This window comes from Lynx canadensis, chromosome B4, assembly GCF_007474595.2.
Source record: "Lynx canadensis isolate LIC74 chromosome B4, mLynCan4.pri.v2, whole genome shotgun sequence".
NCBI lineage: Eukaryota > Metazoa > Chordata > Mammalia > Carnivora > Felidae > Lynx > Lynx canadensis.
In genome coordinates this window covers 36,671,440-36,687,793 of record NC_044309.1, presented here as the reverse complement: position 1 = coordinate 36,687,793, position 16,354 = coordinate 36,671,440, and the positions used below count along the sequence as shown (strand labels likewise).

The 16,354-nt window shown below is 40.9% G+C and overlaps 1 protein-coding gene and 1 non-coding gene across 12 annotated transcripts in view; one reads left to right on the top strand and one right to left on the bottom strand.

Moving 5' to 3' along the window:
• Positions 1-6,128: 6,128 nt before the first annotated feature.
• Positions 6,129-6,231, bottom strand: LOC115519561. The gene has a single exon (XR_003970566.1). It is a non-coding gene; the product is annotated as a U6 spliceosomal RNA (small nuclear RNA).
• A 1,845-nt stretch (positions 6,232-8,076) lies between these two features.
• The window catches only part of ERC1 (ELKS/RAB6-interacting/CAST family member 1), a 517,187-nt gene continuing 508,909 nt past the window's right edge, over positions 8,077-16,354 (top strand). For 7 of the 11 annotated variants that reach the window (XM_030321384.1, XM_030321382.1, XM_030321380.1 and 4 more), the window contains exon 1: positions 8,117-8,327. The gene's annotated coding sequence lies outside the window, so the exon portion shown is untranslated. Of the gene's footprint in view, positions 8,328-16,354 lie in introns of all 11 variants that reach the window. The other 4 variants (XM_030321381.2, XM_030321379.2, XM_030321387.2 and 1 more) reach the window with 2 other exon arrangements.

Here is a 16,354-nt window from a genome sequence, read left to right as displayed (position 1 = left end):
AGGCAGTTGAGGGGGAGGTAAAATGCTTTTTTTCTGAATCTGCTGGGTTTTGTTTTTAATTCAAAATAATGTTCATGCTAAAGTGGCCCATCTTAGGGCAGCCTGTCCTTGGACTCTACAGCACCTATGATCTCTTTATCAAATGATTTTTCTAGCCACACCCTTAGTGTGCTCTCCAGAATATACCTTTTCTTATTTCTAATATGGATAGTAATTGGGTTCTGCACCCAATTCCAACTTGTGGGAAGGAGGTGGGTTTCCCCACATCATCAAGGAGTAATTCTCCAGATACCAGCTGGATATCTTACATTTCCACTCAGTGGACAGTATCTACCCAGAGATAGCATCAGATCCCATAGGTTATGGACTCAGTCCTACAAGACTCCTGTCACCCCCCTCTCTTCCCTACACCTTCATATGTCGGATGCAAGCCTATGTTATTATCTTCTGGCCAACTGGCTATAAATCAGAGGTTCCCATGCCCCTCTCTTTGGGATTGATTAACTTGCTAGAGTGGCTCACAGAACTCAGAGACACATTTTCCTAGTAGATTACTGGTTTATTATAAAAGGATATAATTCAGGAACAGCCAGATGGAAGAGAGGCATTAGGCACAGTAAAAACATGGTAAAAGGACACAGAACTTCCATGCTCTCTCCAGGTACATCACTTTACTCATACCCTCCTTGTGTTCACCATCCCAGAAGCTCTCCAATGTCATTCTTTCGGGTTTTTGATGGAGCTTCATTATGTAGGCAAGATTGATTAAATCATTGGCCATTGGTAATTGATTCAAACTCCAGCACCTCTCTCTTCCCAAGAGCTGGGGATTGGTGGGGAGACTGAAAGTTCCAAACCTCTATTCCTGTTTGGTTCCCCTGGTAACCAGCCCTCATCCTTAGGTGCTTTCCAAAAGTCACTTCATTAACATAATCTCAGTTGTGGTGGAAAGGGACTTGCTATGAATAACAAGACACCTATTTCACCTTTATGTCTCTGAAGTGATTTCAGGAACTGAAGACAGGAGACCAAACATTATGACGAGAGATGGTCCCATTGCTTTTATTGTTCAGGAAATGCCAAGGGTTTTGGGAACTGAGAACCAGGAACAGTGGACAAAGACTGAGCATATTTGAGAAATATTTTTTGGTCCTCTGAATGACCAAATATAAATCATAATATCACAGATAGACTAAGAATTTTCCAAATCTTCACTTTGGTTCCTTTTTGTTGAATAATACCTTCTATTTATCTCTCTCTTCCTGCATTTTACTATAACTAGTAAGAAGAAATGAGACTGCACCTTTAACACTTTGCTTAGAAATATTCGACTTTATTACTTTATTTTTTTAATTTGAGAGAGAGAGAGAGAAGGAGAGAGAGAGAGCTGGAAGAGGGGAGGAGACAGAATCTGAAGCAGGCCCCAGGCTCTGAGCTGTCAACACAGTGCTGGATACAGGGCTTGAACTTGCGAACTTTTGAGCAGTGAGATCATGACCTGAGCTGAAATCAGAGGCTTAACTGACTGAGCCACCCAGGCGCCCCATCAACTTTATTACTTTTAAATTATTTCCACAAAATACTAGAACACAATTTGGCCAATTTCTTTGCCATCTTATAAGGGTCAGTTTTCTTCCAGTTTTCAGTAACATGCTCCTCATTTCTGCCCCAGATCTCACCAGAATCACCTTTAACATCCATTTTTGTACCAACAGCCTCTCTTCAAGGCAATCTAGGCTTTTTCTTTTTTTTTTTTTTAACATTTATTTATTTTTGAGACAGAGAGAGACAGAGCATGAACGGGGGAGGGTCAGAGAGAGAGGGAGACACAGAATCTGAAACAGGCTCCAGGCTCTGAGCTGTCAGCCCAGAGCCCGACGTGGGGCTCGAACTCACCGACCGCGAGATCATGACCTGAGCCGAAGTCAGACGCTCAACCGACTGAGCCACCCAGGTGCCCCTATCTAGGCTTTTTCTAGCAAGCACCTCAAAATTCTTCTAGCCTCTATTCATAATCCAATTCCAAAGCCACTTCCACATTTTTTTAGGTATCTGTTGCAGCAAAATCCCACTTCTCAGTATCAAAATCTGTACTAGTCTGGTAAAGATACCATAACAAAACATCAGGGACTGGGGGCGTAAACAACAAAAATTTATTTCTCACAGTTCTGGAGGCTGAATGTCTAACTAAGATCGAGATGTTAGCATGTTTGGTTGGCTTGCAGATGGCCATCTTCTGGTTGTGTCCTTGTGTGGCCTTTTCTCTGTGCATATGCCCCAAGTGTCTCTTCCTCTTCTTACAAGGACATCAGTCCTATGGGATTAGGCTTCCCACTCTTACGACCTTATTTAACTGTAATTACCTCTTTTAAGGCCTCTCTCCAACTAAATTGAGGGTTAAGGGAAAGGGTGAGGAACTTTGAAAGAACACAATTCAGTCCAAACCAGTATACTTGAAGCACAAAAGATTTTTTTGTGTGTGGTAAAATACAATACAACATAATGGTTACTATTTGAACCATTTTTGACTATACAGTTGTGTGGCATTAAATATATCCACATTGATCTGCAATCATCATGACTATCATTTCCAGGACTTCATTTTTCCCCAAACTGAAGTTTGGGAAGTACTCTAATTCCTAAACACTAACGTTATATTCTCCTTGCTCCAAACCCCTGTCAACCACCCTTTTACTTTCTGACTCTATGACTTCAAATACTCCAGGTTTATCGTATGGATGGAATCATATAATATACAGTCCTTTTGTGATTGGGTCATTTCACCTGGTATAATGTCTCCAAGGTTCATCCATGTTGTAGTATGTCAGAATTTCATTCCTTTTTAAGGCTGAATAATACAAAAGTTTTTCATTTTGGTGAAGTCCAATTTTCGTATTTTTTTTCTTTTGTCACCTATAGGTTTGGTTTCACAGCTAAGAAATAATTGCCTAATCCAAGGTCACACAAACTTATACCTATGTTTTCTTTAAGAGTATTACAGTTTTTGCATGTATATTTAGGTCTGTGGTCCATTTTAAATTAATTTTGGTATATGTGAGGTAGGGGTCCAGTTTCATTCTTTTGCATGTGGATATACAATTGTTATAGCACCATTTGTTGAAAAGATTATTTTTTCCCATCAAATTATCTTGAAGTTCTTGTTGAAAATCAATTGTCCATAAATGTATGGGTTATTTCTTAACATTCAATTCTATTTCACTGATATATATGTCTATCACTATTCTAGTACTATACTATCTAGATTACTGTAGTTTTGTAGTCAGTTTTGAAATCTTGAAGAATGACTAATTTTTTTCTTAAAAAATTTTTTAATGTTTATTTTTGAAAGAGAGAGAGAGAGAGAGAGAGAGAGAGAGAGAGAGAGAGAGAGAGTGGGGGAGGGACAAAGAGAGAGGGGGAGACACAGGATCCAAAGCAGGCTCCAGGCTGTCAGCACAGAGCCTGATGTGGGGCTCAAACCCACGAACTGCAAGATTGCAACTTGAGCTGAAGTCAGATGCTTAACTGACTGAGCCACCCAGGCACCCCTGTTCTAATTATTATTTTTTAATTGTTTTGGCTATCCTGAACCCTTTACATTTCCATGTGAATTTTAGGATCAGCTTGTCAATTTTGGGGGAAAAAAGGCAGCTGAGATTTTGATAGAATTGTATAGAATCTGCAGAAAAATAGGGGAATATTGCCAGTTAAATACTATTAAATCTTCTGCCACCATTTCTTGATGAACTATCTAGATTGATGATTTAGCTTACTTATAAATCCTGTACCGTGTGTCTGCCTACCCTCTCAATATAGACTAACAATTCCTCGCTCCTCCATTGGTTACTTTTCCTACTTCTGACAATACGTTTTAACAACCAGAAAAGTTTTGTCAATAATAAACATAATCTCTTGAATGCTTTTATCTTCTACCTTTCCTTCCTATGTTCCACATCTTAAAGTTAAAATACCGTAAAAGGGTATTTTTACCTTTATATTGTCAACAACAGTATACTTTATAAACTATGCTTTAACTATGTCAAGTTATTTATAATTTATTAATATGTTGGGTCTAAAAGTTGAACACCAGAAAACAGCATTTTCTAAGCTTTCTATCACGGTCATTCAGTTGAATTCTCTTTTCTTCAGATTTCTCTCCCAGTAGCCTAAGCTTTTGGGACTTCCCTGAATTAGATCTTCCCTGTCCTCCTGAATTAGATCTAGTGACCCCTAAATGTATTGTCAAATACGCTGTTTTCTACCTCATTTTGCCTGAGCACATCTTCAAGAAACTCTTTTTTAAAAAAGGTTATGTGGGAGTATAGGGGTGCCTGGGTGGCTCAGTTGGTTAAGTGTCTGGCTCTTGGTTTCAGCTCAGGTTGTGATCTCAGGTTGTTATCTAATGGTTCATGGGTTTGAGCCCCATGTCAGGTTCTGTGCTGGCAGCTTGGAGCCTGCTTGGGATTCTCTCTCTCCCTCTCTCTGCCTCGCCCCTGCTTGTGCTCTTTTTCTTTCTCAAAATAAATAAATAAATAAACATTAAAAAAAAGGGGGTATGTGGGAGTTTAACTTTAGGAGTCCCTGCTTATCTGAAAGTGTTTTCATTCTGCTCTTTTACTTAATGATGATTCAGGTAGGAATGGGACTTTTTTGAAAATTAAATTTTTTCTTAGGTTTTGAGGTCAAGAAATATTTCCCTCAGAAACTTGAAAGTCCAGGGGCGCCTGGGTGGCTCAGTCGGTTAAGCGTCTGATTTCAACTCAGGTCATGATCTCACAGTCTGTGAGTTTGAGCCCCATGTCAGGCTCTGTGCTGACAGCTCAGAGCCTGGAGCCTGTTTCAGATTCTGTGTCTCCCTCTCTCTCTGACCCTCCCCCGTTCATGTTCTGTCTCTCTCTGTCTCAAAAATAAACGTTAAAAAAAAAAAGAAACTTGAAAGTCTGTTTTCTTTCATTTAGTGTTGATGATAAGAATTCTAATGTAAGCTTGATTCTTGTTCTTTTATGGGTCACTTATTTCTCTTTGGAAATTTAGGATCTGGATCTTCTCTTTGTCTTTGCATTTGTAATATTTACAAGGTTGTTTTTTATTTGTTTTTGCTCTGTACTAGTAGACACGTTAAGCTCTGGCAGATTTTCTTCCAGGATTTTTGAGTAATTTTCCATCTTCTATTTACTTTGTTTTCCTCTTTTTTTTATAATATTAGTCCTTTTGTATTCTTACTCTTATATTTTCTCTTGCAATTTCCATCTCTTTGCATATTTTTTCTATTTAAAAAAATTTCATTGGCTTAATCTTTTAACACTTCAAGTGAATTTATAATTTTGGCAATTTCTTCTTTCTAATTTTAAGACTTACTTTTTATTCTTGGATTGTTACTTCATCTGGGTATACTGGTATACTATTCTTGTTTCCTAGGTGTAATAAGTCTAGGAGCATCCCAGTTATTATTTTTAAAGTTCTCTGAAGTTTCTCTATTTCTTCTATGGCCATTCTCTGTTTATCTTTCTCCCCTTCCCCCGCCCCCTAAATTGGAGACTTCTTTTGAGTATCTAATTATCTAATCCTTGGTTGTCTGTTCATGTTTAAGATGAGGTAATTGGAATGCTGATTAGGAATCTTGTGAACTTGGGAAGGTCTTGCCAACTTGCACAACTTCACTCAAGGGTGAGTGGGCAGAAAACTAGCTATTGTGCCAGAATGAAGACTGCTGTAGTCATTAAATGTTCAAATAGCTGCCCAACTCCTCCCCAGAGATTATGAGAACTCTTGATTTTTAGCCTGGGATAAATGCCTGGTTACGGTATCTGAGATAAGGGAGGGCTCTTTTGTTCTATGCAAAGATCTTTATTTAATCTCCCTGTTGGCTACAGCACCATCTGAACCTATTCTACATTATGGTTTCTTTCATTTTGTTTAGTCAGACTGCACTCACTTGGTATGTAAAATTAAAAAATTTTGGTGGTCTCATTCTCATTTTCTATTATGTATGAGTTTGTATCATTTTTAAATTCCTTTATTAGCATTTTAATGGGGTCTCAGGAAGAAGAGGTAATGAATGCATGTGCTTAGTTAGCTAGCTTATATATATTTTTAAGTACAGTTGACAAGCAATGTTACATTAGTTTGCAAATATGGAACACTTCATAAATTTATATGTCATCCTTGCACAGGGGACAGGCTAAACTTCTAACATTCCAATTTTAGTATATGTGCTGCCAAAGGGAGTACTCACCCAAGCTTTAATAAAAAAAATACTAAATGTAAGTTAAAAAAATACTAAATGTAAGTTTAAAAAAAGACAAGTGGAGCAGAGTAGGACATAAGAAAAAACAACTAGTGGAATGGCAAAAAACCAAACAACTCCCTCCCAAAACACAGAAAAACATACTACCACAATTCTGAGTCTGTGATATTGATAGTATCCTGTGTATGTATAATTTAGGGCTTAGCACAGAAACGCTTCAGATCCACACATTTAGTGACATGTTGGATCTCAGACATCTAGTTCACACCCCATTTTACAGTTAAGAAAAGCAGAACTCAGAAGTGAAGTGATTTTCCCAAGGTCACACAAATAGAGAGTGGCAGAAGGGACACTAGGATGTGACTCCTACTTTCCTTTTACCTCACCACACTTCTGGGGAGTAACAGGATGAGCAGATCAGCAGTTAGATGAGGAAGATTTTGAAAAATAATCGACATAGCATGGATTTTTTTGGGGGTAAAAAGCCATATGTCTAAAAAAAAAGAAGTATTTTCGGATGCTTACTTGGCAGCTATACAATCTTCTCTGGCAGCACAGTCTGACAATTGGTAGGCATATGTGGAATGTACTGAAGGGGGCGACTGTACAGCAGGACGGGGAACTGCAATAATCCAAGTGCTTGGTGATCTGGGAGGAAACAGAGTCTGGGCAGCATGAAACAGAATTTGGTGAATGAATGAATGTGAATACTGAGGGAGGGAGGGGAAAATGTTAGTGGGATTATGAAGGAGTGTGAATTGGTTAATTGTAGAGAATAAGTAGGGGCAAATGAGGACTCAACTCCTTTTAATGTCATTTTAAATTATTCAATGCAACCTAAAAGGCTGGGAACAAATATAATTTACATCACTCCTTCTTTCTGGTTCAGGGATAGTTTACCTAAATTCTTTAATGGATGCAGTTGTCCTCTTTGCATAGCTCCAACAAAAGAAAATCTACGAGACAGCACAAGAAAACTGGGTTTCCTGAATAAGGTACCATTTGCCTGGCCGACTCGCCTAGCTGCTGTGAAGACTGAGACAACGTAGCACCGCATTTGGCACATCGCAGGAACTGAAAGTGGACCTCAAATTCCGCCCACGTTCTCCTCTCCCGCTGCGCTCAAAAACCACGTACACTGGCGTGGGTCTTCCGCGACGCCTAAGTTCTTTCCTTAAGGTCCAGTGGACAGCCCCACGGCCACATTCGCAAAAGCTAAGGGTGAGGGCGAAAAAAAATCCAATTTCCCTCCGACAAAGAGTTCCCACCGCGGCCGCGGGAGCACAGCCCGGAATGTACAATTCTAGACCAACTCGCAACAGCAGTGACTGTCCTGGGGCTTGTGTAACGGGCCCCGCCAAGGAGGGGGTTGGGCGACTCTAAGGTTTGGGAAAGCGACGATTCCGCTCTTCGGGCCTGGCCGGTCCACTTCCTACGGCAAGCAGAAGGAGACAAACGGCGCCTTGCCTCGCTCCCACCTACAGCCTCTTCCCGTAGCCGGCTCCCGCTCTCCCTTCCCGTGGCCGCAGGGGCCGCGCGTGGGGGGTGTGTACGCCCCGCGCCCGTTGCCCTGCTTGGGCGCACAGCCGCCGCCGGAACCCTGAATCACCCCACTCCCAGCCCCTGACCCGTCTTCCTCTGGAAGTCGCGGGAGGCCTGCGGGCTGCCAAGTCGCGCTCCCAGGAGAGTGCAGGAAAGCTAGGTGGCCCGGCCACGAGGAGGCGGAGCTCGCAGTGTCTCGCGGCCCGGGCCCGGGCCCGGGCCCGGGGGCGGGGCTAGGTGTCTCGCGCAGGGGGCGGGGCGTAGTGACGTCGGCGGGCGCTGGGGCCGTACTGTGGCTGTGGCGGCGGCGGCGGTAGTGGTGGCGGCGGTGGTGGCGGCGCCCGGGAGGCAGCAGCAGCAACAGCAGCAGCCCTGAGGAGGGTGAGACGGCCGCCGTGGCGGCAGCTCGGAAGTCGGGCGGGACCGAGAGCTTCCCGACTGCCGCTGGCGCTGAGGTTTTTTGCCTTTTCTTAGCCTGCTTCCTCACGGCCCTGGCTAGGGCTGGGCAGCGCGCCCCCGGGGAGGGGCGGAGCTGTAGGTGAGGCTGCAAGACCCCCTCCCCCTCCTCTCCCTACCGGGGTGGGGGGGATGGGAAAGTCCGGGGAGGGGCGGACCCCACCCCACCCCAGCCCACCCCAGCCTACCCGCGGGTTCCACCCCACAGAGCTCCAGGATTGGGCGGGAGCTGAAGCGGTAGATGAGGGGAACCCGAGGTGGGAGGTGGGAGATAGGGGTTCTGGGTGCTTGGAGAACGGAGGGTTTCTGAGACGTGATGTTGAGGGCGAGGTAGTGGCGAGATGGAGAAATTGGGGAGCCATGAGGAGGTTGGGGTGCGGTCAGGGTGGATCTGTGTGGTTAGGCGACTGATGTAAAATATTGAAAGAGGTGAGGATTTTTTCCCCCTTCTGTTAAATGGTAAGATAGGAGATGAAGGGTTGTATTGCAAAAGGAAGAAGAGCTGTGGATGTTGCCTTTGAGGCAGTTGGAGAAGCTATTGCTAGGTCTCACATTTCTACTTTAGGGTTATTATGGTTATTATTTTTCTTCTTCCTGGCAGGGTGGGTCGGAAGGGCAGAGAATCCCTCTGCTTTTGGCGCAGGTGGGTAATTGGTGAGGGTGGCTGGGTTTAAAGTTTTACACCCTTCAAGAAGAGTGAGGTCTTGGATTAAGACAACTTCATTCTGGCAGCAACATTAGGAAATAGGTCCCATTACACCTAGTTCCTTAAAGGTGTTACCTTCCAGTCTTTTTTCTGTGCCTAGAAGATCACTTTATACCACCTTATTTGCAAGCTTTATCCTGGCCTCTTAAGAGAAGGCCTGAAAATCAGGTGGTTGCTTTGGAAGACACGTTTCTGAGTAATGGTTGCAGGTGGTTGTGGTTGACTGCTTTGGATGGATAATTTGAACAGTTCTTTTGGAGCTAATTATATGAAAAATACTTTCATGTTTTAAAGCACAGCTGTCTTTTACAACTTGTTTTTCAATAGACTTTGACATTTGGGCATTTTGTGTTCAACACAATTATTCGTGCTTATTTTTATTTCTCAATTGCAGATGCTATTAGACACTTTAAAAATGAACTGAAATAGTTTTTTTTTCTAGGTCCCTCAATTTCTGAGAAATGTTCTTGGAGTCAAGTGCTTTTAAGATGCTCTTTAATAACATTTTGGGGGCATGTGTCTCACTTCATGGAGAGATGTTACTAAGAGTAAACAGTATTCAATGTTCTTCACATCAGTGTTTCACAACTTTATACATTAAATCAGAATCTCTTCTCAATTCCTGCTCCCTATTAGATTACAGTATTCACTGACCTTACCTATCAGTGTCATTTAAGCTGTTTCTTGCTCAGAAAATAGGTCCTGTGATATACATGTATTATGTAATGGGTGGAAGTAGGCATGATTCTCAATAATTCATTTATGGAGGAAGAGCAGCCGTCATGAAATGGAATTTAAGCAGTGACTTTCCCAAGGCTTACTCAATTTATTTGGGAACATAGCCAGAGAAGTGCTTTCCTGTTACCCAAGAGAGAAATATACAGATTTGAGTGTCAGTAGTTGTAGATCATTGCCTTTTTTAACATGCCTAATTAATGAGCAGACTATTATCTTCTAGAAAATAGTTCTGCTTGAAGAAACTTACAGGCAACAGATGATATAATAGATATTAAGTGAGAAAGAGTGTGTCAGGTTTGTAATTCTAAAGAAAAGATTCAATTAAATGTATTCAGACAGGCCAAATTATAAGTTGGTAAATGAATACTTTTGGATTACTTAGAAGCAAAAATTAAAATTCACATATCTAGTTTTGCCTTTTAAATTATACTTTGGTTTAATTGGGTATGCATGAGGACAAATGTGAACTAAAATGTCAGGTGAAACTGTATATATTGCTAACATGACATTTACATTGTTGACAGTGGGATGCAATTCTTTGTAGGAATGCAGTCATGGGATTTGGGGGAAAGTATAAGGTAGAAGTGATCTATTTCTCCTTAGGGTTTTTTTTATGCCAGAAAAAACGCTACCTATTATTTTTCAAGAAAAGTCACTTGCTAGTCATTACTGTGATGTTCTTGTTGAATCTACTGAAGTCTCCCTTGCCCCCTTTTTTACTAAAGTCAGGTAGGTATGTCTGTGTTAATTCAACATTAATACTGGGAGCAGGATAAAAGTGAAGGTTCTGTAGCAACAGCTGCTCTTTTTCTACTCTCAGTTAATGCTTTTATAAGGAGTAAAAGAGCTGTTAAATGTGCATTTTCACATACTGTATCAAACACCTTGATGGAGGAAGACCAGAGAATGAAGTATTTTGGTTAACCAAATCCGTACATTGATTATCAGTTTTCAAACAAATATAATGTAATAAACAGCATCAAGGTTATGTAGAATATAACTTATTTCTCTAAGTCTTCAACATCCGAGCCTTGGGACACTGACTCATTCAATGGTTATTTACTGAGTATGCTTCTGGGTACTTTTTTTAGCCATTGAGGATACAGTAGTGAACAAAGCTGTCAAAAATCCCTGCCTTCATGAAACTTACCTTCCAGATACCTTTTGGGGAAATGAAGAGAAACCTGGCAAAGAAGATTGATAAGAGGTCATTGGGTTAGGAAAACCAGGAGAGTGTGATTTACTAGAAGTGAAAGAAAATAAGTTTTCAAGGAGGAGGGCATGATCAAGCGTGTCATTGTTTAAAGATGTGTCAGAGTGTTGGGTAAGGGAGGATTTTGCATGATTATTGTGTCTAATAGAAATATGACTAAATGCTTTTTAAAAAGTAGGAGGTGACACAGATGTAAGAATTTGTCAGTTTTTAACTTACCTAGATTGATTTTTTTAAAAACATATATTTCACTTTTTATTTTTTTCAGAACAAAATAGGCAGTCTATGAATGTCTAATACAGATATGATCTAAGACAGATATGATCTTTTATTAACTTTGTTTTTTAAATATATTATTAACTATTATACTCATTAAAAAAATAGGTAATACACTTACCAAATCATAAGATATAGGTAGAAAAGAGTAAGACTCCTGTCCTATCACGTTGTTCCTGAAGGCAATCACTGTTTCCAATTTCTTGTTTTTCCTAACCAGTGAAGTTTTGCGCAGTAATATGGTTTAGCTATTTTATTTTATTTTATTTTTTTAATGTTTATTTATTTTCGAGGGACAGAGAGAGAAAGAGAGAGAGAGCAGGGGAGAGGCAGAGAGAGAGAGAGGGAGACACAGAATCCAAAGCAGGCTCCAGGCTCTGAGCTGTCAGCACAGAGCCTGATGCAGGGCTTATGAACCACAAGATTTGACCTGAGCCAAACTTGGACCCTTAGCCAACTGAGCCACCTGGGCGCCCTGGTGTAACTATTTAAAAAAAATTTTTTTTAACGTTTGTTTATTATTGAGAGACAGACACAGAGCGTGAGCAGGGGAGGGGTAGAAAGAGGGGGAGACATAGAATTTGAAGTAGGCTCCAGGCTCTGAGCTGTCAGCACAGAGCCTGACGCAGGGCCCAAACTCACAAACTGCAAGATCGTGACCTGAGCCGAAGTCGGTCCCTTAACCGACTGAGCCACCCAGGCGCCCCATCTGGTGTAACTATTTTAAAATCGCATGAATAGAACAAATATTTTATCTTCTAGGTTTTTTTTTTCCACCTTAGTATTTTCATAATTTAAGTCTAGCTACCTGCATACCTTTTGTTTTTATTTTCTAAAATTTTTTTTTTTTTCAACGTTTATTTTTTTTGGGACAGAGAGAGACAGAGCATGAACGGGGGAGGGGCAGAGAGAGAGGGAGACACAGAATCGGAAACAGGCTCCAGGCTCTGAGCCGTCAGCCCAGAGCCCGACGCGGGGCTCGAACTCACGGACCGTGAGATCGTGACCTGGCTGAAGTCGGACGCTTAACCGACTGCGCCACCCAGGCGCCCCTTGTTTTTATTTTCTAACAGCTTTGTTGAGAAATAATTCACACACCATACAGTTTACTCATTTAAAGTGTATAATTCAGTTTTCTGGTGTGTGTAACTACCACTACAATCAATTTTAGAACATTTTCTTCATCCTCCAAATAAGCCCCAAACCCATTAGCAGTCACTTCCCTGACTTTTGATTTTTAAGTATTGTTTTGTACATCATGGGGGGAAAATGTTTGTGAAATACTTGATTACCAACTAAATGGCAATTAAGCCACTTAGTGTGTATTTTTAAGTATTCTGTGCATAAGTTTGTGTAAAAGAAAACTTAGCATTTTATTTGGTTGAGTACATACTTGTGAAATGTGATTAAGTGTCTTGTTTTCATTATTCCTTCATTTATTACTCCTAAAGCTTTTGATAAAGTGCTTGGATTATAGTAAGTACTCCATAAAAATCAGCTGCTCTGATGGTGATGATAGGGTGTGGTGATGGTGATAATGATGCCTGATTTGTGGAATTCCTTTAGGATAGTATGGAACCTCAGGGAGTTCTCAGGAGTCTGGAAAACGAGACCTTTTTTTCTAGGAGGAAGGAAGTGAATCCTGAAACCTTTAGGCCAGCATTGTCCAATAGAACTTTCTGTGATGATAGTCATGTTCTATATACCATTCGATACAGTAGCTACTAGTCCCATGTGCCACTGAACACTTTAAATGTGGTTAGTGTAATTGTTGAGTAACAATTAAAATTATTAATTTTGTTAAAATTAACTTAAATAGCCACTGTGACTAGTGACTACTATATTTGGCAGCACACTGATACATTTATAGATTGATGAATCTAATACTGTACTCTGGCAGTATTTTAGAATACATTATTTAAAAGATAGTTTTAGAAGCCTTGTTAAGGGATACAGTGATCACTGGGATAAGACGTGGATTTACGAGGTCACTTCAGACAACAATTCTAGTTTTCTAGAATTGACATGGTCCCTAAACTGATGAATAAAGGATTTGTAGTAGTTATAAGATATCTAGACTTCAGCTAGATCTTTTCATGCTGTCTTTGTGGAAAATATGAGTTATTTTATGACAGGGACTGTCATGTGTTTTCTACTGAGCAAATAGTAGATACTTGCTAAATATTTGATGAATGAATAGATGAGACTACAATTAAGTGAATTCCCAACTGGCTGTGAATGGCTACACCCAGAGAATAGAGTGTTGATAGGTTTGAGGAACTGCTGTTAGATCCATTGTATATATTGAAATAACCCAGGGGTGGTGGTATAAAAAGGTAGTGGCAGTGTGAACTAGGTGCCAACATCTCCTCACTGAGTGTGGAGGATGTCCAGGTGGTCATTAGCTGATAGTGAAAAGGCAGAGGTAGAAGTCTGTGTTGCTGAAAAACATGAAAGTCATGCTTTTACAAAGATTTTACATGGGGGTTCAAGATTTTATATGGTCTGGAGGTGGCATTGGAAGAAAGAGGGCTGCCAGTCTCATTTCCCAATATTGGGTGTGGAGTGTGAGAGACTTGATAACCTCCGTTTGAAAGGGCTGCTTTGAAAGGTGTCCTGGGAAAGCCAGTTAAGTGAGAGAGGTAGAACTTTCAGAAGACTTTCTTCATGATGGAATGAATTTCCTTGAGTATTTTTCTACACTGGCTTCTTATCATCACTTAAACTTTATTATTTATTACTTATTTTTTTTAATGTTTATTTTTGAGAGAGCACGAGCAGGGGAGGTGCAGGGAAAGAGGGGGACAGAGGATCAGAAGTGGGCTCCCCATTGACAACAGAGAGTCCACTGGGGGGCTTGAATTCACAAATTGTGAGATCATGACCTGAGCTGAAGTTGGATGCTTAACTGACTGAGCCAACCAGGCGCCCCTTGTTACTTATTTTTAGTGTAATTAAAAAAAAAAAAGTTTATTTATTTTGAGAGAGAGAGAGCGCGCGCGCGCGCGCGCGCGCGCGCATGAGTGGGGGGAGGGGCAGAGAGAGAGGGAGGCACAGAATCTGAAACAGGCGTGGGGCTTGAACTCGCATACCGCGAGATCGTGACCTGAGCCGAAGTCGGACGCTTAACCGACTGAGCCACCCAGGCACCCCGTTAATGTTTATTTTTGAGAGAGACAGAGTGTGAGCAGGAAAGGAGCAGAGAGAGAGGAAGACACAGAATCTGAAGCAGGCTCCAGGCCCCGAGCTGTCAGCACAGAGCCCAACGCAGGACTCGAACTCACAGACCGCGAGATCATGACCTGAGCCGAAGTCGGACGTTCAACCGACTGAGCCACCTAGGCGCCCCAGAACCTGTTTTTTAAAAATGTTTTATTTAGTTTTTGAGAGAGAGCATGAACCAGGGAGCGGCAGAGAGGAGGACAGAGGATCTGAAGCAGGCTCCATGCTGACAGGCTGACAACAGCACCCATCACTTAAACTTTAAAATGTCTCTTGTCTTAAAAAAAAAAAAAATAAACAAAATGTCTCTTGTCTTAACAAAAATCTCTTTTCTTCATACTTTCTCTTAGTTGTTCTCTGCTTTATAGCTACAGGTTTTTGAAAGACTTGTCTACATTTGCTATATGTCTCTATTTTTTCACCTGTGGTTCTCTTCTCACCCTATTTCTGTATTGTTTCTGTCTCCACAATTTCATTAAAACTGTTTTGCTGGGTTACTAATGTGTTTAAAGCCAATGGCTATTTTTTTATCCTCTTATTTAACCTGTTAGCTGTACTACTTGTCTATTGCTATGCAACAAATTACCCCCCAACTTAAAACAACAAACATTTATTGTTTCACAGTTTCTGTGGGTCAGGCATCTGGGTGTGGTGTGTCTGATTCAGGGTCACTCATAAGGCTGCAGTCATCTCAAAGCTCCACTGGGGGAGGGTCTGTTTCCAAGCTCAAGCATGTGGCTGTTGGCAGGCCTGAGGTCCTTGTTGGTTGTTTGCTGGAGAAATCAGTGTTTTTGCCATTTGGGCCTCTGCATACGAGTACTTGCAACATGGCACCTTGCTTCTAGATTGAGAGCTCTGTGGAGAAGGATGGGAAATATTAGCTACAGTTTTTTGTAACGTAATCTCAGAAGTGCCATTCTATCACTTGATCTATTCTGTTCATTAGATTGGAGTGTCTAAGTCCAACATGTGCACAGGGAGATTCCACAAAAGCATGAATACAAGGAGGCAGAGATCATTCAGAGCCATTTTCAAGATTGCCTACCACAGCAGCATTTGATACAGTTTATTTCCTCTTCCTTTATAACTCTCACTTTTGGCATCTTCAGATCATGCTTCTATATTTTTTCCTGGTTTTCTGGGCTTTCTTTCTGTCACCTTTGTTGAATTTTTCTCTATCCATTCATTAAGTGTTTGAATTTCTATGAGTGATCTCATCTTCTATTTCATTTTTCATCTATATGCTGAGTATTCATTTATCTGACTTTAGCTTTTATCTCTTTGCTGAGTGTAAGGACCATTGTTACTTAATATTTCCATTTGGATGCTCCTTAAACTCAGAACAGCCAAAACTAAATGTATTATTCCTGCCCTTCTCTGGTGTTCCTTAATTAATTAAGGGACACTATCAGTTGCTCAAGCTAGAAATGTGTGTAGTATTGTTGATTTTTCTCATTCCTCTACCTTCTGTTTTACTATTCCTGTTGATTTTATAAAAGTCATTGCTGTCCAATGATGGTGTAAATGTTTTTATGAGGTAGTGCATCCTTTGTTAGATTCCAAGCTTTGAATGAATGTTTGCTAGGTGATTTTTAAGGTTCCTTCCACAGTTTTGAGGCTGTGTTGGCAACTAGTGCAGAGTTTTGATTAAGAAACACATGATCAGAGGTGTGCTTTAGAGATGTAGCAACTCTTGAATGCATTAAAAAAAAAAAAGACTTATTTAGGTCAATTTTAGGTGCACATCAAAACTGAGTGGAAGGTACAGATTTCCCACAGACTGCCCCTCCCCCCCCCCCCCACCATGCATAGCTTCCTTCATTATCAACATCTCCCACCAGAGTAGTATGTTTGTTAAAATTGATGAGCCTTGATCAACACTTCATTATGGTTTGAAGTACATATGAACTTTCACTTTTAGTGGTTTACCAAGAATAAAACTAATCCTATATTC